This window comes from Canis lupus, chromosome X (assembly GCF_048164855.1).
Source record: "Canis lupus baileyi chromosome X, mCanLup2.hap1, whole genome shotgun sequence".
NCBI lineage: Eukaryota > Metazoa > Chordata > Mammalia > Carnivora > Canidae > Canis > Canis lupus.
In genome coordinates this window covers 101,919,133-101,946,394 of record NC_132876.1, presented here as the reverse complement: position 1 = coordinate 101,946,394, position 27,262 = coordinate 101,919,133, and the positions used below count along the sequence as shown (strand labels likewise).

Sequence of the window (27,262 nt, the reverse complement as noted above, 5' to 3'; positions counted from 1 at the left end):
AAAATTCCATATCCTTGATAATACTTGATAACGTCAAACATTTCAGTTATCCTATCTCCAACAGAATTTTTAAAGAATTTGCCTTCTATGAGACAAAGATAAACATGTAAAGTAACTTAGTCTAGAAAAATAATAAAAAGGAAAAATAAAAATAACAAAGTAAACTACATAAAAATATTAAGCATAGCATTTATTTCAATTATTATAATACCTTGTTAAAACCTGTGTTGGGGTGCCTGGGTGGTGCAGTTGGTCAAGCGTCTGACTCTTGATTTTGGCTCAGGTATGATCTCAGGGTTGTGATACTGAGCCCCACATCAAGCTCCAAGCTCAGTGGGAAGCCTGCTCAATATTCTCTCTCTCCCTCTCTCTCTGCCTCTCCTCTTTCTCTCTCTCTCTAAAATAAATAAGTAAATCTTATTAAAAAAAAACCTGTATTGAATACATCAGACACCTCAACTCCTGTTTTAGAATGCCTCTAAAAAATATGTATGGATAGCTCATCTATCTTTATACAGTTAACTACCCATTAGGTATGACCTTATTGTCTAAACTTCTAAGAAACATACTTTTAATTGCCACACTAGTAAAGAAACAAACCAGAAACTAGCAAAAGGAGATTCTCTGAAAGTGGACTTTGGAGTAAAGCATAAATACCCAAAAACAGGAGTAGTTAGGGAGACCAAACCCTGCTGCTGCATGCACACAGCCAAAGTAGAACAGCTGCTGCATGAAACCATACAGTACCCACTGGGAATTCTGGAGCTCTTGATTTTAGTTGTTCTTTCTGCTTGGTGTCATCAATTGTGGCAACTGATTAATGTTATAGAAAGTCACTCACTTTCTCCTCAGTTAGCAAATTGTTAAGTTACCATAAACTCAAAGCCTTTAATATTTGTATAGGTATAGCTAAGATAATGTAACAGTGTAATAGAAAAACTGGGTAGCTGCATGCTGGGGTTATGAATAGGAGATTACAATTCCAAATCCAAATTTAAATGAAATCACTATTCCCTTGGTTCCTGTCCCTTATTGAATATTTGAACATTTATATCCAGTAATGTAAATAGTATTTCTGTATGTCATCTGTTTCAAACTTAAATAACGTTAAAATCAGATTTTAAAACATCATAGAAAGTCATCCCAATTTATAGAACTTAGACAAAATCACATACATCTCTATTCTCTGCTAAAAACACAATATTTGTTTTTGCTTCTTCTAATACTAAAAATATTTTAAAGTATTTGTGCTTCCATTTAGATTTTGTTTTTTGGAAAAACAGGTCATGTACCCAACAATATGGCCATATGATTAAGCATATTTTTACAACACTGGAGATGGTTCAGAAAGATTTCATCTGCTTAGTTACTTCCCCTAATGCATTTAATATCAGTGATTTCATGCTTGTTGCTTTTTTCTATAAAAAGAAACTTCCGAAACAGGAAAACACTTACCAATTGCATGAATATGTAAGTCATGTTCAATGCCAAAATCTTCATTACTTTGGATAATGCCATGAACTCTTTCGTTTCCTATTGTGGCATCTTATAAATAACGCAGCTAATTTGTAATGTATTCCTTTTGTATCTACAATGCATTACCTTTATTTAATCTTCAGCAGTAATATCTAATATACACACAGTAAAACTGAATGTGATTTCCTCTTGTCACTGACAGTAACAAATAGTTCTTGATAATTATGATCCATGTGCAGCTCCTTCTTTCATTAGAGGAGAAGCGCATACAATGCCAGATCAACTGCTGGAGCAGTTCTGTGTCATCAATCTCAAACCACTTGCCAATATTGGGAACGCACATATCTCCACAGAGTAATATATCTGTGTCATCTCATTGTCATATATCCTGAATTGTTTAGAAAAGCAAACTAGAAAGGAAAAAACAAATATGAGCATTTTTCTGCTCTGTATAAAATGTGAGATAAATGGATATTTACTGAGTCTGTGTTTTCCTGTGTGTATATTAGTGTGTATATAGGCACGTATTATGGATGGGAGGGGAGGTATATTTTCTAGTGTGTACTTTTAATGTGTTTATTATATGCCCTAATATTCCACCCATAATTTAACCACCAAAAGCTGTATGGGGAAAATAATAGCAGAATTTATTTTTCTTCTTCCCTTAGTCTATGCTAAAAGAGCCACTTTTCCTGAAAATTAGCAAATGGTCACAGTGACATTTTTTAAGATGTAGAGTCAAGCTGATGAAATATAGGCCTCATTGCTATAGCTATGATCCTGAGATCTTGTCATCACTGGACTCCATTTTTCCTAGTTAAATTCTGTAAGAGGGACTATTTGGGATTCAAACCATCTTTTTTTTGATGGACATAACAAATAACTGTATGGAACACACTGTAAAATTATAGGCAACCTCCCTATATTATTTGAATATAAGAAATTAACACCATTAAAAATGGATGAACTAAAGAATTTCTAAGGATTCAAATACATCAAACCATACTTCGTTCTTCCTTTTGTCATAAGATTTATTATGATTTGGATATTTCACATGACAAACAAGAGTATATTTATAAACACTAGTAAAAGCAAGAAAAATCATTTATACTCCATCTTTTTCTAAGCACTGGACAAAGTCACTTAAATTCTCTATGCCTCAGTTTCCTAAGTCGAATTTTATAAAGACTGAGAATCAAGTGGCATAATATCTTTGGAATCATTTTATGAAACTGTAATCAGTGATATATATGGAATGTCATTGTTAGCTACTTAGTTTTAAATCTTATCAGACATTCAAAATAGAGCAAGAATACCAAATGGCCAAAACTATTTTAAAACAAAAGCTGATGGAATTATATATCTTATAATATGTGTTAAACAGGATAGACTAGTTAGTTGTTACACACAACCTCCAATATCAGCTGCTTAACACAACATGCAAATTTCTTTGTAGGTCTGTGCAACTCTTCAGGTAAGCAATATTCCATGTACTAACATACCAGTCCAGGCTAATAAAAGCTCTACCATCCTCTTCTCGTACTGTCTGGAACATACAGTTGCCTACGTTAAGAATGGAAGAAAAGCACTAAAGAGTTTTCCTGTAGGAATTATACACTTCAGTCTAGAAGTGGACCAAGACCTAATTAACTTTCACTCACAATCCATCAGCAAGAACTAGTCACAACAGTCCCACATAACTGCAGAAGAGTAAGGGAGCATGGTTCTCTTGTGTTTCTTGAAGGAAGAGAATTGAAGATAGGAGAGCACCAGAAGTCTACTACAAGCTTCATTAATTATGGTAAGGATTTAAATAGCCCGTAAATTCAATAGGCTATTAGACGATTTGATATAACCTTTTGTATCTTTCTATTCTGTACAGGTGATTCAATCAGAAAAAATGAACTACCTGTAAAAATAAATATACTTGTAAAATAAAGGGTACATATTAACTTAGAAGTATATGTCAAGGTTTTATATTTGTTCTCTACCAAGTTATTCTATATCTTAGTCTAGGCATGGGAATCCCAGGTACCTCAGGCAATTTTATTGCCATAAGTAACAACACAAAACCTTTCCATTTCCTTCTTTTTTAAAAATTTGTTTACCACAATTTTTTTTTGTTTACCGCAATTTTTAAAAAGATTTTATTTACTTATTCATGAGAGAGAGAGAGAGAGAGAGAGGCAGAGACACAGGCAGAGGGAGAAGCAGGCTCCCTGTAGGGAGCCCCACGTGGGACGCGATCCCGGAACTCCAGGTTCACATCCTGGGCAGAAGGCAGACGCTAAGCCACTGAGCCACCCAGGGATCCCCCAACCCTTCCATTTCCCAAAATGCCAAAATCAACCCTCATGCATGCCCATACACACATGCACACAGTTTCAGACAACACGCATGTCCATTTTAATGGAATAATGCAAAACGTCTTCTGAAGACACTAGGATGCCATTACAGAGAGAACTGAGAGACTAGCAACAGTGGGAGAGCATGTCCATGCTATAAATTTAAAGCAACTTTCCAACATTTCTTTCCCAATGTGGATAGGCAGAATACCAGAGGGATGTGAAGATGAAGTCATACCTTGGATGAAGAAGATTATTATCACTACTAAATAGTATATATAATAGTGTGGATAGATTGATAGATGATAGATAGATAGAATATATATATATATATATAATGTGTTTGCTTAGCAGGATCTGTGAATGAGAACTAGCAGGGCCAGTTTCAAAATTATATAAATAATACTTCACAACATAGGAAATTCTATATGGCTCATTTTTGATGTCTTGGTATAAAGGCAGAATGTGATTGCTGTAGATCCTTGATGCTAGCAGTCAAGATCTTAAGTTAATGTTAATCTTAAAATCACATAATTTTAGAGAGGAAATCTGAAGGAAGCCTTTCCAAGGGCCCAGGCAAAACTGAGGACCTTATTTGTTTCTGCTTCCCAGCAAATATTATTCATAGTGCCTCTAATACCTCCCTGATGGTGTATTTTAATAGTTGACTTCCCCTAATACCAAACTGCATTTCTAAAGTCTTAAATAATCCCTCAAATGTAGTGGATTCTCAGTAAACATTTGTTGAATAACTTAATGTGCTGAGAAACTAAAGGTATGTGACAGACTACAAGGAAAACAATAATTTAGGCTAGATATTCTGCTCCCAGATTTAATTTGAGCTCCACTCAATACTAAAGATTTCCGGATTGGACAAAGTCGACTTATGAAGGACTACCCATTTCCTTACAGTTATGAGGCATATAAATCATAAAAACAGGGACTCTAGAGTCAGACTGCCTGGGTTTAAATCTTGTCACCACCAATTCATTCTTATGTGACACTAGGTAAGATACTTAACTTTTTTTTTTTTGTCCCAATTACCTCATCCTTTAAATGACAATAATACAATCCACATCAGAGATTTATTGAGAATATCAACAGTTAACATATGTAGAGTACTTAGAAAAGTGCATGGCAAACCGAAGCACTTAGTGTTTGCTTTTATTGTTTTCTGTTCACACTGAGGGGGGCACTTGATGGGATGAGCACTGGGTGTAATGCTATATGTTGGCAAATTGAACTCCAATTAAAAAAAAAGTGATTCCTCTGACATACCTACAGCATTTTTAGTTCTCAGGTTTGGAATTGTCAAGATAAGACACAGTGGGAACAATGCTACTACTGGAAGACAAGGTATTTTCTATTGTTAAGAAGAGATTGGGAAGGGAGATCCCAAATTAATTACAATTACCCACTGCAATTTCAAAGAGTTAACTATTTAGGGAACCGTTTTTCCTTAAGCAGGCTCAGCCTCCTATTTCACATTAGTTCCTTCATAAAGGTGTCTATACTTTGGAAGAGGAAAGAAGTTGAGGACCACAGTCTAGTGATAAAACAACATAGTATCTCTACCAAAATTTTATACATTTGTTAGGTAATAATCTCTTGATAATTGGAGAATCAGTTTAGACCTTTATTTAAAAAACACTTAAAACTCTGGAAAACAAAATAAGTTCAAACATATCTCCTCAATGACTTAGAATTACCAAAGGTAGGTTGTATCATTTTCCTTTACTCTATGAAAGCAAAGTGTACTCACTTACTTAATATTAGACATGTTCAATCTAAAATGTTGGCATATTTTATCTAAAAAGGCCAAAGAATTATTGTCCTTTTAATTATCAGCTAAGAACAACTGAAAATTCCTTAGCAGTATTTGCTGAACTGTATTAAGTTCTAATTAATTTGATCTGATGAATAAAGACCAACTAAAAATGAAATCATCAAGTTGATGTAAATGATAATAAATAAGACTTCTAGGAGGTGTCTGGGTGCTTCAGTCGGTTAAGTGATTTTGGCTCAGGTCATGATCTCAGGGTCATGAGAATGAGCCCTGCTTTGGACTCCACGCTGGGCATGGAGTCTGCTTGAGATTTTTCTCTTTCTTCTTCTCCCTCTGCCCCTCCCCTCTGCTCACTCTCACTTTCTCTAAAAACAAATAAATAAATAAGGCTGCCATTTTTAAAGTACTAAGTAAATCTAGACTTATTTATATAACTATCTAACATGAAGTTTTTTTAAAAAGATTTTATTTATTTATTCATGAGAGACAGAGAGAGAGAGAGAGGCAGAGACACAGGCAGAGGGAGAAGCAGGCTCCATGCAGGGAGCCTGACGTGGGACTCAATCCCGGGACTCCAGGATCATGCCCTGAGTTGAAGGCAGATGCTCAACCACTGAGCAACCCAGGGGTCCCTAACATGAAGTTTAAAGTTAAAGTATACATATTTGTTTTTTCTCTTTGTATATGAATTTTCATGGCAAAAAAGTCATAATTTAGACTGAAACATTTTTATTTATAAAGAAGTGAAGTGGTACAGAAACAGGCTTACTTTTGGCTTCTTTCAACATTTCTGGATTATAAAAAGAGTTATGTAATTTCATGAGGTTTTTCTGAAATTTTTAAGATATACCCAAAGGAAATTACTTTCTCTGTACTATACCTCATATCTAATCTATATCTTTCATGTCAATAAGGATTTTTCATTGTTATTATATATATTTATTAACGTGTTCCAGAGCTTAAACAAAATACTGTTTAGTTCATCTTTTTTGTGTGCACCTAAATTTTTCAAGGTTGAATATAGGAACTGACATATAGCTTAGTCATGAAAATTAATAACAATTTAGCCCTAAAAGTTGTATTTAGTCAAATGAGAAAAGTTTAAGACCAGTAGATCTCTCCTTATGTGAGCTTCTACCTATGCAGAGTTCCCAAACTGGAAATGAACTTAAGGATAAGAAATAGGAAAACACATACAGTATTTATCAAGCATTAATTTATGCATATTGCATGTGCCCACTCATTTAATTGTTCCAAAAATCCTTAGACCTATGCAATTTTATCCTAAACTAAGGTTGTGAGATTTAGTAGAGTTGCCCAGTTAAATGTAGGTAGTTGCCCAGTTAGAATTTAAGATAAACAACAAACCAATGTTTCTATGTACATCTTTAAATTAGGTCCAAGCCTTGAAGGTTAGCTTTTAGATATTAGATGAGAAAATCCTGTGTATAAGTGCATGCACAAACACAGATGCTCTGAGGTGGAGGGGGATGGTGAGGAAGGCCAAACGCCTGAAATCATGGCACAGATGGACCTGCCTGCTCTGTTTCTGTTGAGGCTGGCCTGGGTTTAGGCTATTTACAAAAGTTAATAGTCTTCCCTAACTTTTTTTTAAGATTTTATTTATTTATTCATGAGAGACACACACACACAGAGGCAGAGACACAGGGAGAGGGAGAAGCAGGCTCCGTGCAGAGAGCCTGACGTGGGACTCGATCCCAGGTCATGCCCTGGGCTAAAGGCAGGGCTAAACCGCTGAGCCACCCCGGCTGCCCAGTCTTCCATAACTTTTGAAGAAAATGTTCTTCTCTATCTAATCTGGTAGGCATCAGCCATATGTAGCTATCAACCATTTGAATGTGGTTAGTGTGATTGGAGAACTGAATTTTGAATTTTACTTAATTTTAATTAATAGCCACATGTACCTTAATGTTTACTGTACTAGACAGTGAACATCTAGTTCCAAAGGTCAGCTAAAAAATAAGCTGGAGATGCAGCCTTTTAAAGATAGTTATGTTTACATATTTACAATATTTTCTTGAATACAAAGGATTCTAAGTGATTGTAGATGATCAATTAAGAATCTGTATTTGCAAATCCAAAATCTTACATATATCTTAGACCAATGATTCTTGAAATGTGGTCCCCAGACCACATCAGCATCACCTAGGAACTTGTTAGAAATGTGAATTATCAAGCCCTGCCCTAAACTTAAGTCACCAGACTTGAAGGTTGGGGTCCAGCAATATGCTTTTAATAAGCTCCCCCCACTCAGGTGAATCTAATGCACTTTTGAAAACCTCTGTTGTAGAGCAATAATAGTACTAAATAATTGATAAAATAATTACTTAACACAAATTACTTTCTTTACTAAATAGTTAAGTAAATAATCACATAATACCTTTAAAAATTCTTTCAGATGTCAATGGCAGTGACACACATTTATTTTATGATTTTGCTTAAAATAAAATGAAAAGGCCAAGGTAGCACATCTTCCTAGGGCTGATGGATCACTTATCCTATTGGCATATTTCCTGGGCTTCTAATGGCTGTCCCAGTGAAAGGAGTTTCTGTCAGATATTTTGTCATATAAAACGCTGCAGCAGCTTTGAGACTCCTGCCAACAAGGGTTTCTTAAGGTGCATTGCTGCTTTGGGGATAGAAAAAAGGTCTCAAAGGAATCATTTGGTTTTAGGCCAAATGTGTCTAAGACTGTTCAGTATCAAAGCAACTATGTGAAAAGTGAAAATTTTCTATTAATCAGCCATTTTGATGCCTAGCACATTATTAGATAAAAACAGTATTCCTTGTATTCTTTCTTTTCATTTTTAATCTTTGTTTCCTTCAGTAAACTGAAATGAACCATGATTTAAAGATCAACAGCTTCTAATTTGTAAAGGGCTAGGGCTAGCATTTCATTAAAAAGCAAAGTTCCAAATCCATTTTGCCACTAAGAATAACCCTTTCTCATTTTTCACTGAAAGTTGGTCTTGGCTATTCCAGTTTTTTTTATATTTTAATGAATCACTAAATGCCAGAGTAAGGTTAAGGTCTAAAAAGTATGGGATTAAAATCAAGCTGATATGGGTGTGAAATCCAAGAAGCTTAATGCCTCTGTGCCCTTAAGCAAGTAATTTAATTTCTCTGAGCCTCAGTTTCCTCATCTACAAAAACAGAAACAATAACACTGAACTCAGAGAATAATTATGTGAATTAAAGTAAATAAATGGAAAGTCCCTAGGTTATATTCATCAAAAAAGTTACCAAAGAAGATCCACAAGAAAGGAAAGATTCTTATCACTAAAATGGATATTTCCTATTTAAAAAGCCAACATATTTTAATATTATTATTAGCTGGAATATATTATTTTATTCTCTTGATACTTTTTTCATTAAAAAACAATTAAACTAATATACCCCACTTCTCTATTTAACTGAAGGTTTTTATTACTCTCAAACATTTCTTCTCAGATAATTATATTTCTAATGAAGATACTTAGTTTCAATTTCATTTGATCCTTAGTGCCTGCTTTAGAGCTTGATGGTTTATGAATCTGTATTCCTTTAAGCTTATGAATTAAATACTTGATATTTCCTTCTATTCCATTCTTTTAGTGTGTTTCATTTTTCTTGTATTTTTCAACTTTACCAAATCATAACTGACAAATAGGAACTATGTGTATTTAGGGTGCACAACTTGATGCTTTTGAAATGATCACCACAATCAAGCTAATTAACATAACCATAACCACACATAAATTCCATTTTCTTTCTTTTTTTCCTTTTGTGGTGAGAATGCTCACGATCTACTCTCTTAACAAATTTCAAGGATACAATATAGTATTGTTAACTATAGCTGCTGTTCTGTACATTAGATTCCCAGAACTCACTCATCTTACATAACTGAAACTTTGTACTCTGACCAACATTTCCCAATTTCCCTCCCCACTGTCCCTAGTAACCACAATTCTACTCTGATTCGGAGTCTTAATATGTTAGATTCCATATATAAATGAGATCATGCAACATTTGTCTTTCTGCGTCTGGCTTATTTCACTTCACATAATGTCCTCTATGATTTCAAACTTAAAACTTGCAAAAAAAAAAAAAGCTTTCTTACAGCCTTACTGCATTAATTGTTAATATTTGCATTTCATCCCACTTTCTTTATTGTTATCTCCTTTCATATACCTACATACACACAAACACACACACACACAGAGCAAACACACACAAATGGTTCTTAAAATAAAGGTGATCAGGAAGGACTGTGCCATAGTTTAGCTAGGAGAATTCATCTTCTTCCTTGACACTACACAAAATAATACATCTTACAATAGATGACATCTTAGATTTGGTGAAATGCAGTAAATCTTTCTACGTTGAGGCAATGAGCTTGTGGGGGTTTTGTTATAGCATGGAGCATTAATTACTCTATTAAAAGTGGAGTGTGATTCCCAGATAAAAAGAACAGTATCAGCAAGTACCTAAGACTTAAAATTGTTTGTTTTAGAAGCTGCAAGCAGTTAGGTCTGAGTGGAGTGTAAATTATGGAATGGCAAATGGCAGTAACTACTACCCAGTAGAATGTGAGTGGAACTAGCAAAACCTTTGATATTTAATAATGCATTTCCTCTTGGTGGTAAACTGCATAATCAGGAATATTTATTTGACTGATGTTTGTGGCTTTTTCACTATGGTTTTAATAATGGAAGCATATTTTAAGAAATATTCTGAGGGAGATAAGCCAAACAATTAACATCAATGGGCTGTTATTTTACTTGATCACTTATTAAGACTAGTTATACATATGATATAAAAGTATTGTACTAAAATTAAGCTTATGACATATACATATTTTATGTTAACATAGTTGTTTTTTTTTATTTATTTATTTGTGATAGTCACACACACACAGAGAGAGAGAGAGAGGCAGAGACATAGGCAGAAGGTGAAGCAGGCTCCATGTACCGGGAGCCCGACGTGGGATTTGATCCCGGGTCTCCAGAATCACGCCCTGGGCCAAAGGCAGGCGCTAAACCTCTGCGCCATCCAGGGATCCCAACATAGTTGTTTTCATGTAACATATTTTCACATTGTAAAGAGTCTTTGTTAACTATATTTTTATCCTTAGCTTTGCCTGGAAGAAATGCAATCTTAACAGATTTGTTGATCATCCCTATAAAACAGTGTAGAACCTTAGTTATATGCAAACTTCAATATATAAACATCAGTGATCACATATGCAATTCAAACTTTATCCCTCCAGGCCTTAAAAGAACTTCTCAGTGAAAGAAACGGCATATTTACACTTTTTTTTAACGTGAGGCAAATAACCCTAACATGGGGTTCATAATAATGTGGTAGAAATATTGATTTTCTTTCAGCATTCTCTGAAAAATTTTTTTTTCAATGGAATTAACCTGTACCTAACAGTTTGAGGAGTCATGCTTGTTTTATCACATCTGCATTTCCCAAATGATTTTTTGTATAAATAAAAACATGGTAAAGTGAAACTTAGAGAAGCCACTGAAACAAGAAGCTAAAATATTCCCAGGTTGTTGGATTTGGGATTGATTCTATCAGTATCTCCCAGACTTTCAAACAATGACTTCCTTTTGTTCTATCTAGTTTTGGTCCACAAAATGATATTTTACTTTTTGTACTCTGATTATATACATACATATTTTGGTGATGTTATCAAGTGAACAAAATGAAGCTTATCTGGACTCTAATAATTATGCCAATCTCCAGGATAATCTAATCTAGAGGGCTTCAAGCTATTTCTAGGAATGGAGAATAAGGCATATGGGACTGATGGAGTGTAATGTCAAATTCTGTGCTTCCTCAAATCAAACCAAACACATCCACTTTTATTTTTTTTTATGTATTGGAATATACACGAGATTTCATTTAAAAGATTATCGTGTAAAAAGTTCAAAAGCCTTTTATATACCAAATGTCAAAATAGCACAGTAATTAAACTGGAGGAAAAAAGAGTCAGTCTGCCTTGAAAATCCTCAACTAGAACTTGCTAACTGCAAACATTTCAGTGAACTGCACTAATTCTGGATCTCAATTCCTTGTAAAATGAGGTTAATTATTGCTCACAGCACAGATTTAAGGATTAAATTAAATGATACCTGCAAAACCATGCTACACCAAGTTCATGACTGCCTGTCCATGCCCAGGCTACAACGAGGTAAGGAGCTTATGCCAAAGTGTAAATCAACTATATCACTAAGAACATGGTTTTATTTGGCTAACTTCTCATTTTTCACAGTATAACTTTCTTAAAGAAGTAGCATATTGAGCTTTGTTCTAGCACAAGTCCTTATCTAATTGAAGACTGGCCTTTTGGGAAGCAAAGAATTTTAGTCATTTGTTTTCCAGCATTACTGAGATATCATTAACATATAACATGGTGTAAGTTTAAGATGTACAATGTGATGATTTGATACTTATGTACTTCAAAATGATTACCACAGTAGGGTTGGTTAACACCTCCATCACAGAACCACCATTTAATTTTCTGGTGAACACATTTAAAATCTAGTCTTATGGCAACTTCCAAGAACATAATACAGTATTGCTAACTAAGTCACAATGTTGTACATTAGATACCCCAAATTTATTAATCTTATAGCTGGAAGTTTGTATCCTTTGATTAACATCTCCCTACTTCTTCCATCCCCCAACCCCCAGCAATATCCATTCTACTCTGTTTCTTTGACTTCAGCTTTTTTAGATTCCACACATAAGTGAGATCATATAGTACTTGTCTTTCCCTAACTTATTTTTTTAAAGATGTTATTTATCTATTCATGAGAGACACAGAGAGAGAGAGAGAGAGGCAGAGACATAGGCAGAGGGAGAAGCAGGCTCCATGCAGGGAGCCCGACGTAGGACTCGATCCCAGGCCTCAGGGATCATGCCCTGAGCCAAAGGCAGATGCTCAACCACTGAGCCACCCAGGCATCCAATGTCTTTCTCTAATTTATTTAGCATAATGCCCTAAAGGTCTATCCATATTGTTACAAATAGCAAGATTTCCTTTTTCTCATGGCTAAATACACTACTTCTTTATCATTTCATCTATAGATGAATAGTTAGGTTGTTTCCATATCTTGGCTATTGTGAATAATACTTAAATAGACATTCATTTAAGGAGGTACATATATCTTTTTGAGGTCCTTATTTCATTTCTTTTGGATATAAACCAGAAGTGAGACTACTGGGTCATATGGTAATTCTATTTTCAATTTTTTGAGGAACTAAAATTGAGTGGGTGGCTGAGCAGTGGAGAGTCTTCCTTCAGCTCAGGGTGTGGTCCCGGGGTCCCAGAATTGAGTCCCATATCGGGCTCTCTGCATGGTGCCTGCTTCTCCCTCTGCCTATGTCTCTGCCTCTCTCTCTCAGTGTCTTTCATAAATAAATAAATAAAATTAAAAAAAATTTTTTTTGAGGAACTTAGGTATTGTTTTCAATAGTGGCTACACCAATTTACATTCCCACCAACTAATGCGTAAGTGTTCACTTTCCTTTATATCCTTTCCAACACTTGTTATCTTTTATATTTTTGATAATAGCCATTCTAGCAGATGTGAGGTGATACTTCTTTGTGATTTTGATTCACATTTCCCTGATGATTAAACGATGTTGAGCACCTTTTCACATATCTGTTGGTGGCCATTTGTATGTCTTCTTAGAAAAAAATCTATTCAGGGCAGCCCTGGTGGCTGAGCGGTTTAGTGCTGCCTTTGGCCTGGAGACTTGGAATCGAGTCTCACGTCAGGCTCCCTGCATGGAGCCTGCTTCTCCCTCCGCCTATGTCTCTGCCTCTCTCTCATAAATAAATAAATAAACAAACAAATAAATAAATAAATAACTTAAAAAAACCTCATAAGGGAACTTGGCCTTTAATAAAAAAAAAAATATTCAGGTGCTTTGCCTCCCCTCCCCCCCTCCCGTTTTTAGAATGTTTGTTTTGGTTATTGAGTTGTTAAGCCCCTTACATATTTTAGACATTAACCCTTTACTCGGTAGATGTTTTGGAAATATTTTCCTCTCATTCCAAAAGCCACTTTTACATTTTGTTAATTGTTTCTTTTGCTATTCAGAAGCTTTTAGTTTGATGTAGTTCTACTTATTTATTTTTTCTTGCTTGTGCTTTTGGTTCATATCCAAAGATTCATTGCCAAAATAGTTGTCAATGTGCTTTTCCTCTGTGTTTTCTTCTAGGAGTTTTACAGTTCCAGGTATTATGTTTAAGTCCTTAATCCAATTTGAGTTAGTTTTTGTGAGAGGTGTAAAAGAGAGGTCTAATTTCACTATTATGCAGGTGATTGTCCAGTTTTCCCAGCACTGTTTATTGAAGAAACTATCATTTCCCCATTGGGTATCCTTGCCTCCCTTGTCAAATATTTGTTGACTATAGTTTATTTTGGGGCTCTCAATTCTGTTCCATTGGAATGTGTGTCTTTTTTTTAATGCCAGTACCATACTGTTTTGATTACTATACATTTGTAATATAGTTTGAGATCAGAAATTGTGATGTCAAAAAAAAATTGTGATGTCTCCAGCTTTGTTTTTTGCAGGATTACTTTGGTCATTTACAGTCTTTTGTTGTTCCATACGAATTAAAAAAAAAAAACCTTTCCATTTTGGACAAAAATGCCATTGGAATCAAATTGTAAGGAAATCTTTCTACTGTGAAAAATGCCATTGAAATTTTGATAGGAACTGCAACTGAATCTATAGATGACTTTGTGTAGAATAGCCATTTTAACAATATCAATTCTTCTGATCCATGAACATGAGATATCTTCCCATTTACTTGTGTCTTCTTTAATTGTTTTCATCAAAGTGTTACTTCTACAAATCTCTCACTTTCTTGGTTAAATTTATTCCTAAGTATTTTATTGTTTTGGATGCTATTGTGAAAAGGATTGTTTTATTTCTTTTCTAGATATTTTGTTGTTGGTACTTTGAAATAACAGCTGATTTCTGCTTGTGATTTTATATCCTGCAACTTTACTGAACTCATTGATTAGTTTTAATTCTTTTTGGTGAATTCTTTATGATTTTCTATATGTAAGATCATATCATCTACAAACAGATAATTTTACTTCTTCCTTTGATTTGGATGCCTTTTATTTATTTTTCCTGTCTAATGCTTCAGCTAGGACTACCAGTAAGAGTGATGAGAGTGGGCACCCTGCTATGATCATAGCAGGAAAGCTTTCAACCTTTCACCACTGGATATTATGTTAGTGTGGGCTTCTCACATATGGCCCATATTATGCTGAAGTTTATTCCCTCTATACCCAATTTGTTGAGAGTTTTATCATGAAAGGATACTGAATTTTGTCAAATGCTTTAATCTACATTTATTGAGGTGATCATATAATTTTATCTTACATTCCATTAATGTGATGTATTTGATTTATGTATGTGGAACCAACCTAGTGTTTAGCAGAAACAATTAATTACCATTCAGCTCAGTTTGAGTTTCTTGGTATGTTAGCTGGTAATGTCCTTGGGCAGGTAAAGCTTGCTATCAGAGTCTACTTTGGGGTGAAGCCATTGCTCAAACTCTGGGGTAAGGAGGCGCCACTGGCTTGGAACAGTTGGACAGGACTACTGGCTTGGTTCCCTGCCCAAGTGAGACAATAGGATGGGCTCCATGGTTGCCTGGATTCTCTGGTCAGGCTTCCTAAATGATAGGCCTGGATACCATACTCAGATTTAGGTGGGGCTGTGAATTAGCTTCCTGCCTCTAGCAGGAAAACAGGCCCCCAAGGCTAGCACAGCTCATTGTTTGGGGACCTGAATCAGGCAAGACTATATACTGAATTCCCTGGCAAAACAGGGCCACTGCTTTTGGGCTGCTGATAGAGAAAACCACCAGCCGTGCTCTCTGTTCAACTGCCACTATAAGCAGGACTGTTGGATGGCATACTCTGCTTCTTGTGTGTTGTGGTTAGGTTCTCTGGTCATACATGGCTAAAGGCTGTGTACAGCAAAGGGTGGGGCTATGAATTAGTTTCCCTGTCTGGACAGTGGGAGAACAAGCTCCAAGGACAGCAAGAGTATTTGTGGTTTTGATTCAAACCAACTCAAACCCTAAGTTCTCTGGCTCAACAAGGCCACTGGCTTTGCTCTATGGATAATCAGCTCTGCCTGCCAGGCTCTCTGCTCAAGTGTTGCTAGGCTACAGAGCTTCCAGGTGTTCTGCATGCACTTTGTTGTGGGGCATGGCCAAGGAACTATACTCAGTAGTAGGTGGACTTATAACTAAACTGCTCTGCCTGGGTGGGTGGTGCGGGTGGGAGTCCTGGGGACCAGCCTCCAAGGCTTTCAAGCTGCTTTTCCTCGGGACCAGAATCAGGCAGATTTGTATTCCACTAAGTTCCCCAGTCAAACTGTACCACTATCTTGGCTCCTGCAGGTGAACAAAGGCACTGGCTGAGACTACTACTTGTGTGTGGCAGGTAGGAACTTGGCTGGCTCAAATCCAAGTACTGATTGTTTCAAGCTCCTCCCCCTTCTCTATCACAATCAGATTCTCAATGGTCAATCCTTGTAGATTCCCTTTTGATCCCCATGAGGTGAGACCAGAGTAGGGACTCCCAACAAGTGACTCACAATGATGGGGAAGCTAGATGTCCACCCTAGGCCCTCTTTTTTCACTGTAGGAATTGTCAGGGGCGATCTCGCAGTATGGTGCTGCATCAGCCTGGGGGAGGGGCAATGTGTTTACTGAATAGCTGCTTTTCTTACCCTTCTAATTCAGTCTGCCTTGGTTTCTGTGGTACAGAGGTTTGCTCTGACCTCACAAAAGGATTTTATCAGTGTTGCCTTGTCCATGAATAGTTCTTAGTCGTTGTTCTAAGGGGTGGGGGGAGCATAATTGGGAACAACCTATGTCACTCCAAGAATTCTTGTTTAAAATTAAACTTGTTTAAAATTAAACTTATTAACTTAAAATTAAACTTATCCCTTTGTAGTTCGTAAGTGTGATGACTGGATGTTCAGGCCACGGTGTGACATGTATCTCCCTCAAACCTTGTTACGACCTCAGCACATTACCCGTTTGACAGAAAAATAAATAAATGATTCATCTTATTATGGCAGCCAAGTCTCAAAGAAATAAATTCTAATTTAACTCTAAAATATCTTGAAGACACACTGACAAAATATTTTGAAGAAAAGATCATATCACGATCAGAGGCTAAAACTGTCTGAAAACCTGGTCCCATAACCTGGGGGAAATTTCTAGTAATTCATTGTGATGAAGTTGGGATCTCTGATCCCATGACCTAGAGGCTGATGCTGTTCTCTTCTACCACTAAACTGCTAAGAATAACACTTTTGGAAGCATTCTAAAATAGCCAACCCCGACATGCTTCATATTATTGAAATCCTTCATCACAGGCCAAAATAAAAGCTATTCCTGTTATCTGTCTGCTTCAAAATTTGTATGCCGATGATACATTGTGCATTTTTTCAGTTGGGTCTCCTTTTCACTTTCTCTGTACCTTCAAGGCTCTTTTCTGAGCCCTTGGTTATTGAGGTATGTCCCTAGATCATCACTCCCTTCACTGAATATTCCAAGTACTTCACCCACACAAATGAACTACTTCAAAATCCCAGCTATTCTCCACCATCTTCTCATGGTGTACTGCTTATGCTCCTCTATCTGGTTCATCTAAGAAAACAAAGTTTATTTGTTTGAAGACTGCCTAATGTGTACATATAACATTCTATCTTGTGATATTTCTGATTTATTCTATTTTGGATACTAGCATTGGATAGTTAGGTAACTTCTCATTTTAAACAGTTCACCTGTGCTTCTAAATCAAAATAAGTGAATTATGTAGTAAGAAATTATATTTCATATGATACATAAGAATACTTATTAGATGTTCATGAAAATTCTAGATCTACTTATCCATCTATCCAGATTAAATATAAATGTTAATAATTAAATGAAATCCATGCAATTAACCTACTTATAAAATTATATAAAAAATTAAAAGGTCTAGAACTTAATATAACAATTGTCGCCTACAGCATATGCTGAAGTAAAATCTTCATGGCATTAAAAATGTCAAAATATCTTGAATAAACTATAAATTATAGCAAAGTTCACTCATACCAAAGTTCTAAATAAAATATCTCATGGGATTTAGATTAAAAAAAGATTGGGGTTAAAGTCTTATTTCACTTTATAGTGGAGATGTAAATTAAAAAGCTTATGCACTCCATTTTGACATCAGTTTCTTCACAGTAACTGAAAATGACACAAAATTTACCAAGTTATTACAAAAATTAAGTGATACGAAATATGCAAGACATCTTGTAGGTTCTCTGACCAAAATATAGTGGAGCAAATTCCAGTAGAAAAACAGCACAGTTGAATTGTAACAAAAAGGAAGAGTAGAACTTTTGAGATCTCTTCGAAATATGAAAGACAATATGTTTCATAATAACATATACTGTTAAATACTTACAGATGATTTGGTGATTATGGTAGACACTAAAGTGCCACCCAGATCTCCTCAGAAAGGATGGGTTGATTATTACCCCAGGTAATAATATACTGCTGCTGGTTGACAGCTCCCAACTGTCTGTCAGGCCTACTTTAGTAATTACCTCAGTTTAAGAGAATAGCCCTGGGCAAGGTTATTCCTCAATTCCAGAAGGCCTCCATCTAATGACTGATCTAGGAAGGTATATAAAGACCCATTCCTCTCATCCAAAATCAAGACTCTCCTGAAGATTCATCCTATCCACAGAACTCTCCATGGATTGGCTAAGGTTTCCATTGATAGGCTTATTGGCTAAGGCTGCATTTCTGCTCAACTTCCTCTGAATAATCACAATTTTGTGAATTCCCTTCCATACTGTTTATCCTACGAATACTCCCTAATGAACTTAATCTTCAAATCAGAGTTAGCTTCCTGGGGAACCCAATCTGCTAGAGCAACACACACAATTTATAGCTATTATCTCATCAAATCATGAAAAGCACCATTACCACCATCTCCAGAAGTAAACTGACATGTGAACAAGTTATTTGCCTGCTGTCATGAAATTACTACCCAGGATTTAAACCTTACATTTCACAACAAATGTAATGAATTTTGCCAGTATCAAATTCATTCTGTATTTCCACGTGAAAAACTGCCATAGAAAAATTATTGGATTGAGTCCTCTGTTTGGCATAAACTAAATCAAAAAACAAAAAAAAATAATCTTTCTGTAAGAAGAAATTATTATTGGATGTGTTACTCAGTTTATGAACTCGATCAATATCTGTATTCTGTATTCTCTGATAGGAGTAGTCCTGGAAGGTTTATTAGCAAAAGATAATCAAGTCAAAATGTTAGTTAATATTGTAACATGTGCTTAATCAAAGAGAGAGATGTATAGTGGTTGAACCTAAAGAGGAATAGGTCCTGGCCACACAAACATGGTGAATTTAGCTCTTTAAATATTTGAGGTCAATGCCCACCATCAAAGCTTTCCTCAGTGACCTTATGGCAGGAGTATGCATTTGGGAAATAGAATTCTCAGTCCAGAAAGTTTTACTATTTCTAGTCATTATATTAAAAAATGAGTAGGTTAACAGGCACTTACCCCTTTTTCCCTTTAAAAATTTCTGTTCTGAGAGAGCTTATAATCTCATTGGGAGTAAAATCTGTGTTTTGTGTTTAACATTCCTTACTGCAGTTAACTCCCTGATGTGCACAAAGTAGCTCCAATGTGCTGAGTGCTTAGTGTGACTTACAGAAAAATAACCTCTCAGATACAACCCTATAAGTAGGTATTATTTTTTTTAAGATGAGAAATCTGAGGCTCGAAAAGGTTAGATAACTTATATGGCCTATACTGTAAGAAACATTTGATGATGCTTGCTAACTTGAATTTAATACACTTTATCTTTATTTACCAAAAAAATGATGATACAGGGACACTTGGGTGGCTCAGTGGTTGAACATCTGCCTTCAGCTCAGGTTGTGATTCCGGGGTCCCACATTGGGCTTCCCATGGGGAGCCTGCTTCTCCCTCTGCCTATGTCTCTGCCTCTCTTTCTGTGTCTCTCATGAATAAATAAAATCTTTTAAAAATATGATGATATATGCATTATATAATGCATATATATAATGCATATATTATTTATGAAATACATATATTATCACACCTACTTACATAAACATAAACACAGGTATACTCTGTAGCACATGGGCAAACACAGGCTAATCTTTGTATCCACTCCTGATATGTCTCTATGCCACATTCATAAAGAACCATTTTTCTTTTCCTGAATTTTCCATCTATTCTTACACTTCCATGTTTTTGCAAATACAACCTGCTAAGGCCTAAGATGAGAAAAGACTTTTGTAGAAAAGGAATTTTCAGAGGATATGAAGGAAGATAATAAGGCTGACATAAAAGAAAAGCAGGAGAATAAGATTTAGGACCACATTTAAAACATTAGATTTTATTCCAAGGGTAACTAGAAATAATTGAAGAGTTTAAGCAAAAAATGAAATAATCTGATTTCAATTTTAAAATATCACTTTACTGGATAGAGAATGGATTGATGACATTTGGATCAAAATTAAAAGTGGGGGTATGAAAGACTTTTATGGTACATACAAAGGTTCTCTAATGGTATCAATCAATAGTAGGCAGTAAGAAAGAATCACTACTGGACTACTCACAACTGTCAAGTTATAATAATACCATGAAGGGATGAGGCCTGAATAAGAGAAAACTATGTTTTAAAAAATAATGGTTTAGGTCAATTTTTAAGTAAACCATGCAAATACCAGAGATATGTAGAAAAAAATCTTATGCAAGTTCTGCTTTTTCCATTGAGGTATACCACTCAACATACTAAAACTTTTTTCATAACTTAACAAGTAACTAAATTTTCAAATCTTCTTTTACAAGATGACGGCAGGATTCATCTGAATAAAGAGAGAAGGAGTAAACTAATGTTTAATTTACAGTTTTGATTGAATTGATTCCCTTTGTAACTGATGTATGTTTATAGAGATTAAAGAGAGTTTGGACACGCCCTCACAATGTGTCCAATTTTCTGTTAAGCTATACAAGTAGTGAAAGAGCATGTCTGAAAGGATCGAAATAAAGATGAATATACTTTAATTTTATCTCATACACTTTTTAAAAGCTCCAATGATTCTTTTCCTGAGCACAATACAAAATAGTAACAGGGAACTAAAGAAGAAAATATTAAGACTAAGGACCAGAGATTTGAATAGACAATCCTAGACAAAAAAAAAAAATGCAGTTTGTATAAATCACCAAGAGAAGATTCAAGAAAACCAGAGCAAAACAGACAAGTAAAACATCCTTCACTGATCATTTGTTTTGCTTAAAAGATTATTTGTAACAGGATATGGATTAAAAACAATCGATACAACTAAAAAATAAAACTTTAAGGAAGAGACTTGATATACTTCAAGAGAAAACATGGTGCGCCTGGATGGCTCAGTTGGCTAAGTGTCTGACTCTTGATTTTGGCTCAGGTCATTATCTCAGGATCATGAGATCCAGACCCGAGTTGGGCTCCATGCTGGGCATGGAGCCTGCTTAAGATTCTCTTCCTCACCCTCTGCCCCTTCCCACTGCTTCTCCCTCTCAACAAAAAAAAATGAGAAAACATAATTTTTGATTCTTTAGTTGGGCCCAGAAAATGCATAAAGACCTTAGTAGAGTTATGTCTACACTGTATTCCCTTCAACAAGGGAATTTTTCTTCACGCCTCAGGTGAAGGGAAAGCAACTTGAGAAATTGTGAAGTAGGCAAAACTGGTTTTCAGTATGCCCTAATGTATCAATTACCTATTGCTATAGCATACTGTATAACAAACACAAAATCTTGGTTATATACAACACCATGCATCTATTTTTTAATACATCGATGGGTAAGTTAGAGATAACCTGATTTAAGCTAGACTTGCCTGGAACAGCTCTGCTCCATGTATCTCTCTTCCTACTTGTTGAAATGACAGGCTAGCTCAAAAATATCCTCATGACAATGGCAAAAGCACAAGACTGCAAGCAAAAACAAACAAAACCCACAAAGCCCTCTAAGACCAAGACTCAGACCAAGTAAGATGTTACTTTCACTACATTCTGCTGGCCAAGGCAAGTCACATCAACAAACCCAAAAATCAAAGGATAGGAAAAGATACTCCACCTCTCTACTAGGGAGAGGCAAAGGTAAGTAAATATTTCTGAACAATAATATAATCTACCATGCCCCCTTTCATTTCTTCTTTGCTTCTCTTCTGTCAGCCCTTTTCTTTCCCCGACCTCTGGAGGAAAAGCCAATTAATAAGAAATTAAATCACAGTATAAGAGACTTGACATACTATTCACTGGAGAAATATTTTTGTTTTGAAAAAACAAACATAGGACAAGTGTAATCACTAATGGTGTCATTTCAAACATCTTGGAGCTCTACTTCTGGAGAAGGACTTTATATATGAGATCATATTGGACCACAGAGAGATGAGCCCTGAATACCAGGAAAGTTTTTTTTTTTAATTTACCTCCCTATTTCAATTCTGAATTATATTATTTAAATAAGCCTTCTTTACTCCGTTTCTGCTTCAGAAACACTCCATCTCTTCTGCAACCATAGGAGCAAATCAAATGATGTACTCACCATAGCTGGCAAGCCACCAACTTATTAGGCTTTACTGGCCTAGTGAATTGTTAGTATTTTAATAAGAGAAAACCATAACATCATAATTACAAAACAATCCAAAACCTAGTCTACTGAAACTGCAATATTATCATTTTCATTTTTGTTCTTTATTAGCTATGAGGATTCAAATTTCCAAAGACCTTTGGGCTCACACACATGCCATACTCACAACGAGCTGCAAACTGCCATGGATACTGTTTAACATGTCTTACTGAGATATGAGACAATGTCTTATTTTATTTTTCACTTGGGCAATTTATTTTCTATGTTATACCTACAAAATTTCCTGAAGTACTACCAAATACACAAATATACACAAAATTAAATTATTTCCTTAAGAACCATACAGGATTCTGAATTCCCTGTTCAATCCACCCCTCCCCTCAGCCTGCTCACATTTTCCATTAGGCTTACTTTCACATCACCACTTGACAGAAACACACAACCTCTTTTTCTTTTCTTTTCTTTTCTTTTCTTTTCTTTTCTTTTCTTTTCTTTTCTTTTCTTTTCTTTCTTTCTTTCTTTCTTTCTTTCTTTCTTTCTTTCTTTCCTTCCTTCCTTCCTTCCTTCCTTCTTTCTTTCTTTCTTTCTCTCTCACTGACCATCAGCTCTCATTACATTTTGAAAAAAAATTCTCAGATACAATCCCCATTTTACAGATGAAAACTACTAGGGCTCTCAACGAGTGAATAAATTATCCAGAATTTATATACCTACTAGTTTGTACAGTTGATATTTTAAATGCATATAAGTTTAAGTCAAAAACCCATCCTTTCTCCACACAGCAGATTTCAATAAATTCTTTAAAAGAGGGAAATAGATGGTGGTGGCAATTATTATATGGAGAGTGGAAAGCCCTCACACTAATAGGAACAATCATAATCACATTTTATCAAGCACTATTCTTTGTCAGGCACAATTCTAAACTCTTCAAATAAATTCCTATTTTGTTCTCCTAACAATTCTATAACTTATGGTTTATTCTTATCTCCTTTGGCTGATAAGAAAACAAGCATAGAGCTCTCAAGCTACTCCCTCAAGAGCATACTGCTAGCTTTGAACTCAGAGCTTGAACTCTTAACAACTCATGTGCCATCCCAGAACCATGTATGATGATGGATCAGAAATAAGGTGGAGGACCAAAATGTCATCTTTTACCTGCAATCTACACAGCTGGGCCACACTACCCTTTGGGAATACATTATATATGAATGTTCGGTGACAGAAATTAGAGCAGGAGGTTATCAGATATGAAAAGTCAGTCCAAGGCATCAACAGTTAAAAACATCACTAGGCAGGGATGGATCCTAAGCATGGAAATCCCATAGCAAGTGATAATATCAGGATGCAGGAGGACAAAAGAGAAGGTCCTGCCATCTGGCCTTCACCCGTTCCTCTCAGGACTCATAAAACCTTGACATCCTGGACTCAGTTATAGCAGCTGGGAATTATCTGGGAAACAAAATATGCATGCTTGGTTGATTAATATTGCTTCCTACTAAGCAATGAAGAGAAAAATCTCATAAAATATACAAGAATAAAAGGGAAAGCTGAATATTGTAATCAATATAGTAGGAGAGAAAACCAAGGACAGAGTGTCATAAAATTAAATTCCAGCCCTGAGATGGGCTAAGAAAAACTTTTTCCCTTGTCATTTATCCTTCCAGAGCCTCAGTTTCTAGATCTTTAAAATGGAGAAGGAGGAGGTGGAAGGTAGTCAAATGTCATTCAATTTTCTTTCCACCATTCCATTTTCTAAGTTTTTGGAAATTTTCAGAATTTCTGTTAAAAAAAGACATTATCCTCTCATACTTACTTAAAAATAGACATGAAAATGAACCACTCTATCCTTGTAGGTATGCAGCTCCATGTTTCATCATATTTGTCAAGTCACGCAATGACTTAATTAGCTACTTTCAGCAGTTTTATGCAAGGACTTTTGACTCTACCCATGTATATACACTGAGACTTATTGTAGTGATAGAGGTACTTAGAATTTCTTCAAGTAAATTCTGTTGCTTCAAAAGGTCCAAATTCAGATTTTTAAGACATGTAATTGTGTGATAATAAAAATAAGCCTCTTTTGTGTTTTTGTTATTTGCATTATTTATTTTAAGCATGGATAGTCAACTATATTTTCAACCTACATTTTTTTTTCTCCCCCGTTACCTAGGATTTCCCTGTCTTCTAAGATGAGCAAACACTATAATCAGTTTCCCTCAGGCTTGAAATTATCAGTGCTATAACTTGAGTTCAGATGGCACCTTCCTTCCAAATCCTTGCTTCAGTTATTTGTCGTGAAAAATTACTTTTGGGGGCTGAAATCTCATGCTTGCTCTTAGCCCAGAAGTGAATTATTTTAAGGAATTTAACTAAAACACATCCAGATAAAGGTTTATGGGCCTGCCAATGTCATTTTAAATAAACAGAACAATTTCCCCCCAATTTCTTTTGCAATGCATAGATGAGCAAAAAGAAAATTTCAAATTATTAGTCACTTATTATTTTCATTAAAATAACAAGTTTCCCTTTTTCCCTTAATTTTCTATAAATATCTTCTTCCATCATATGTGTAACTTTCTGAAACTAGCACAACACTATATTTGCGTTGACTGACTGAGGAGCAGATAATACTGGTCTCTCTTACCATGCAACATGAGATAAAACTCAGAGGAGTGGTTCCATAGAATCTGTGCTTCAGGAAATTTAATAGGTTGTTTTTTTTGTTTTTTGTGTTTTTTGCCATTAAAAAAATAAGGGATGGGTACTGTCGAACTTCAATTTGGATTTTCTGTATTATACATACTGATAATACATGAGCATAATATTCTTCATAGCAATCAGTCATGAACATGAACTTGCAGAATGCTTTAAAAACACTTCTCAATCCTTGGAGAACCATAACAGACACTGAATTTAGAAACAGAAATTCCTCTTATTGTTATAACTTCCAAGGCTCCTACATGAAGTCATTTTACACCCATTAAAAAATTCATTGTCACGTTTTAATTTTCCTTGTATAGTTACACGAAAAATAAAATTAATTCTAAGAAAATATGTATTCATTCTGGAAGATAGAGGGAAAAATGAACTACAAAAGTCATATCAAATAAATTTTTATTATATACTATTGTTACTGTGAACTAAGTGTATGCTCTCCCATTTATAGCCATAAAACCCAGGTTATCTAATGAACCTGTTTTATTTAAATAAAACTCAAAATCAGAATTTCAGAATGCCAGAATTGGAAGGAATATCCAACCCAAATTCTTGATCTTATTCCTGAGGAAACCAAGTAGACTGATTAAATGAATTGTCCCAGAGTCTACTGGTATTTTATATTTACATTCAAATGACAAACCTGCTTGCTCAAGTGGAGCTATGATGAAAGTTTTCCATAAAAGAATATGCACATTTCATAATGTATTAATCCTACTAAACCTTTCGCAGGAAACACAAAGCAATGCATTGCTCATGGTTGGGGGAATCAATTTGTTCTTAACTTAAATAATTTTACTATTTGTGATTTTCCTTCTCCTTTAGAACCCAATACAAAGTTCATTCATCTAATATTTATTAAGCATTTACTCTATATCAGGTTATATTCTAGACAACAGAGATGAACAAGATTCATGGTGTCCATTATATTCAGATATGTAAACGGATGTTTGAATTACTGATTTCCATTTTTTTGGAAAATCATTCATATTCCTTTCCCATTTCGCCTTCTGAAAATTTTAAATTTCCTTTGTTAGGCTCAAGCTGCTCACTACAAAATGTAGGAGATCATTGTCTTAACGGGTATACACCAATGCTATGTTTAAGGAAAAAATAAAAATTAATTTAACCACTGTAGACAAAGTAAACCTTTCAAGCCTCTGTTTTAATATCCCCAGTAATTTGGACTGATTTTATTAACCAAAATCTTTTCCTTAAACAAACTGGATAATTATCCATTAGTAATCCTAAGGGATAATAATTATCATTTCTATTTTTTAAAGATTTTATTTATTCATTCATGAGAGACACAGAGAGAGGCAGAGACATAGGCAGAGGGAGATATTTCTATAGAGATTTACAACTCACAATTATCTGTAAATACAATAAATACAATAAAAATCACTTGCAAGTACAGTTTAAATATGGATGACAATGGGTGATTTTGGGGTTCTGGACTTTAATCCCTCCCCTTATCCTTTGAGAATCAGATCATATACTAATTTGCATTATCCTTGGGCTTTTACTGTATTTATCTCACTCAAACAAATGTGAAAAATAGGCATGCTATTTGACGCTACTTTTTAGTGACGGAAACCAAGACTCAGATAATTTGCCTAATTTGGGAAGTGACAGTACTCTGATTCCATATATTTCTAGAGGTAAATAATATTTTCATTCAAGTTAGTCTCTACCAATATTTCCCTAAGTTTAAAAATTACTAATTTAATGTAAATTTCTCTAGCTTTTTAAAGGGCCTTTTAGCTTTGTTTGAGTCTTTAACCATTTTATCGCCTTTGCTGAATGCTGTAAACCCTATAGTATTTTCCTCAATTCTGTATTATGATTTATAAGGCAATAAATGAACACATACATATATAATATATGGTTATCTACTTTTCTAATCCTTCTTTTTCCTTGATGCTTACTCTTTTTATGCCTAAACAATCAATTAAAAAAGAAATCTATATCCATATAAAAACTTTGTCTCGTTCTCATACATGTATTTTCTTACAAATGAAACTTCTATTTCTTAAATCATTCTGAACATTAAGTCTTTCTGAAGACAGAATTGACCATAAATTGTCATTGCATTGATTAATGGATAGCCTTCATTCAAGGCAGAAAAGTCTACTCTGTTCATTAGAAAGCATCTATGCCCTTTCTTATGACTCAGCCATTAAAAACT

General features: G+C 35.0%; 1 long non-coding RNA gene and 1 other non-coding gene across 3 annotated transcripts in view; both read left to right on the top strand.

The window, feature by feature from the left end:
- The first annotated feature begins 15,825 nt into the window (after positions 1-15,825).
- The window catches only part of LOC140627743 (uncharacterized), a 46,515-nt gene continuing 35,078 nt past the window's right edge, over positions 15,826-27,262 (top strand). Inside the window, exons 1-3 of one of the 2 annotated variants that reach the window (XR_012026348.1) lie at positions 15,826-15,887; positions 16,058-16,100; positions 16,617-17,037. This is a non-coding gene — a long non-coding RNA (uncharacterized lncRNA). Of the gene's footprint in view, positions 15,888-15,953; positions 16,101-16,616; positions 17,038-27,262 lie in introns of those variants that run through there. The other variant, XR_012026349.1, reaches the window with a different exon arrangement.
- LOC140628958 (small nucleolar RNA U13) lies at positions 16,605-16,708 on the top strand. The gene has a single exon (XR_012026869.1). It is a non-coding gene; the product is annotated as a small nucleolar RNA U13 (small nucleolar RNA).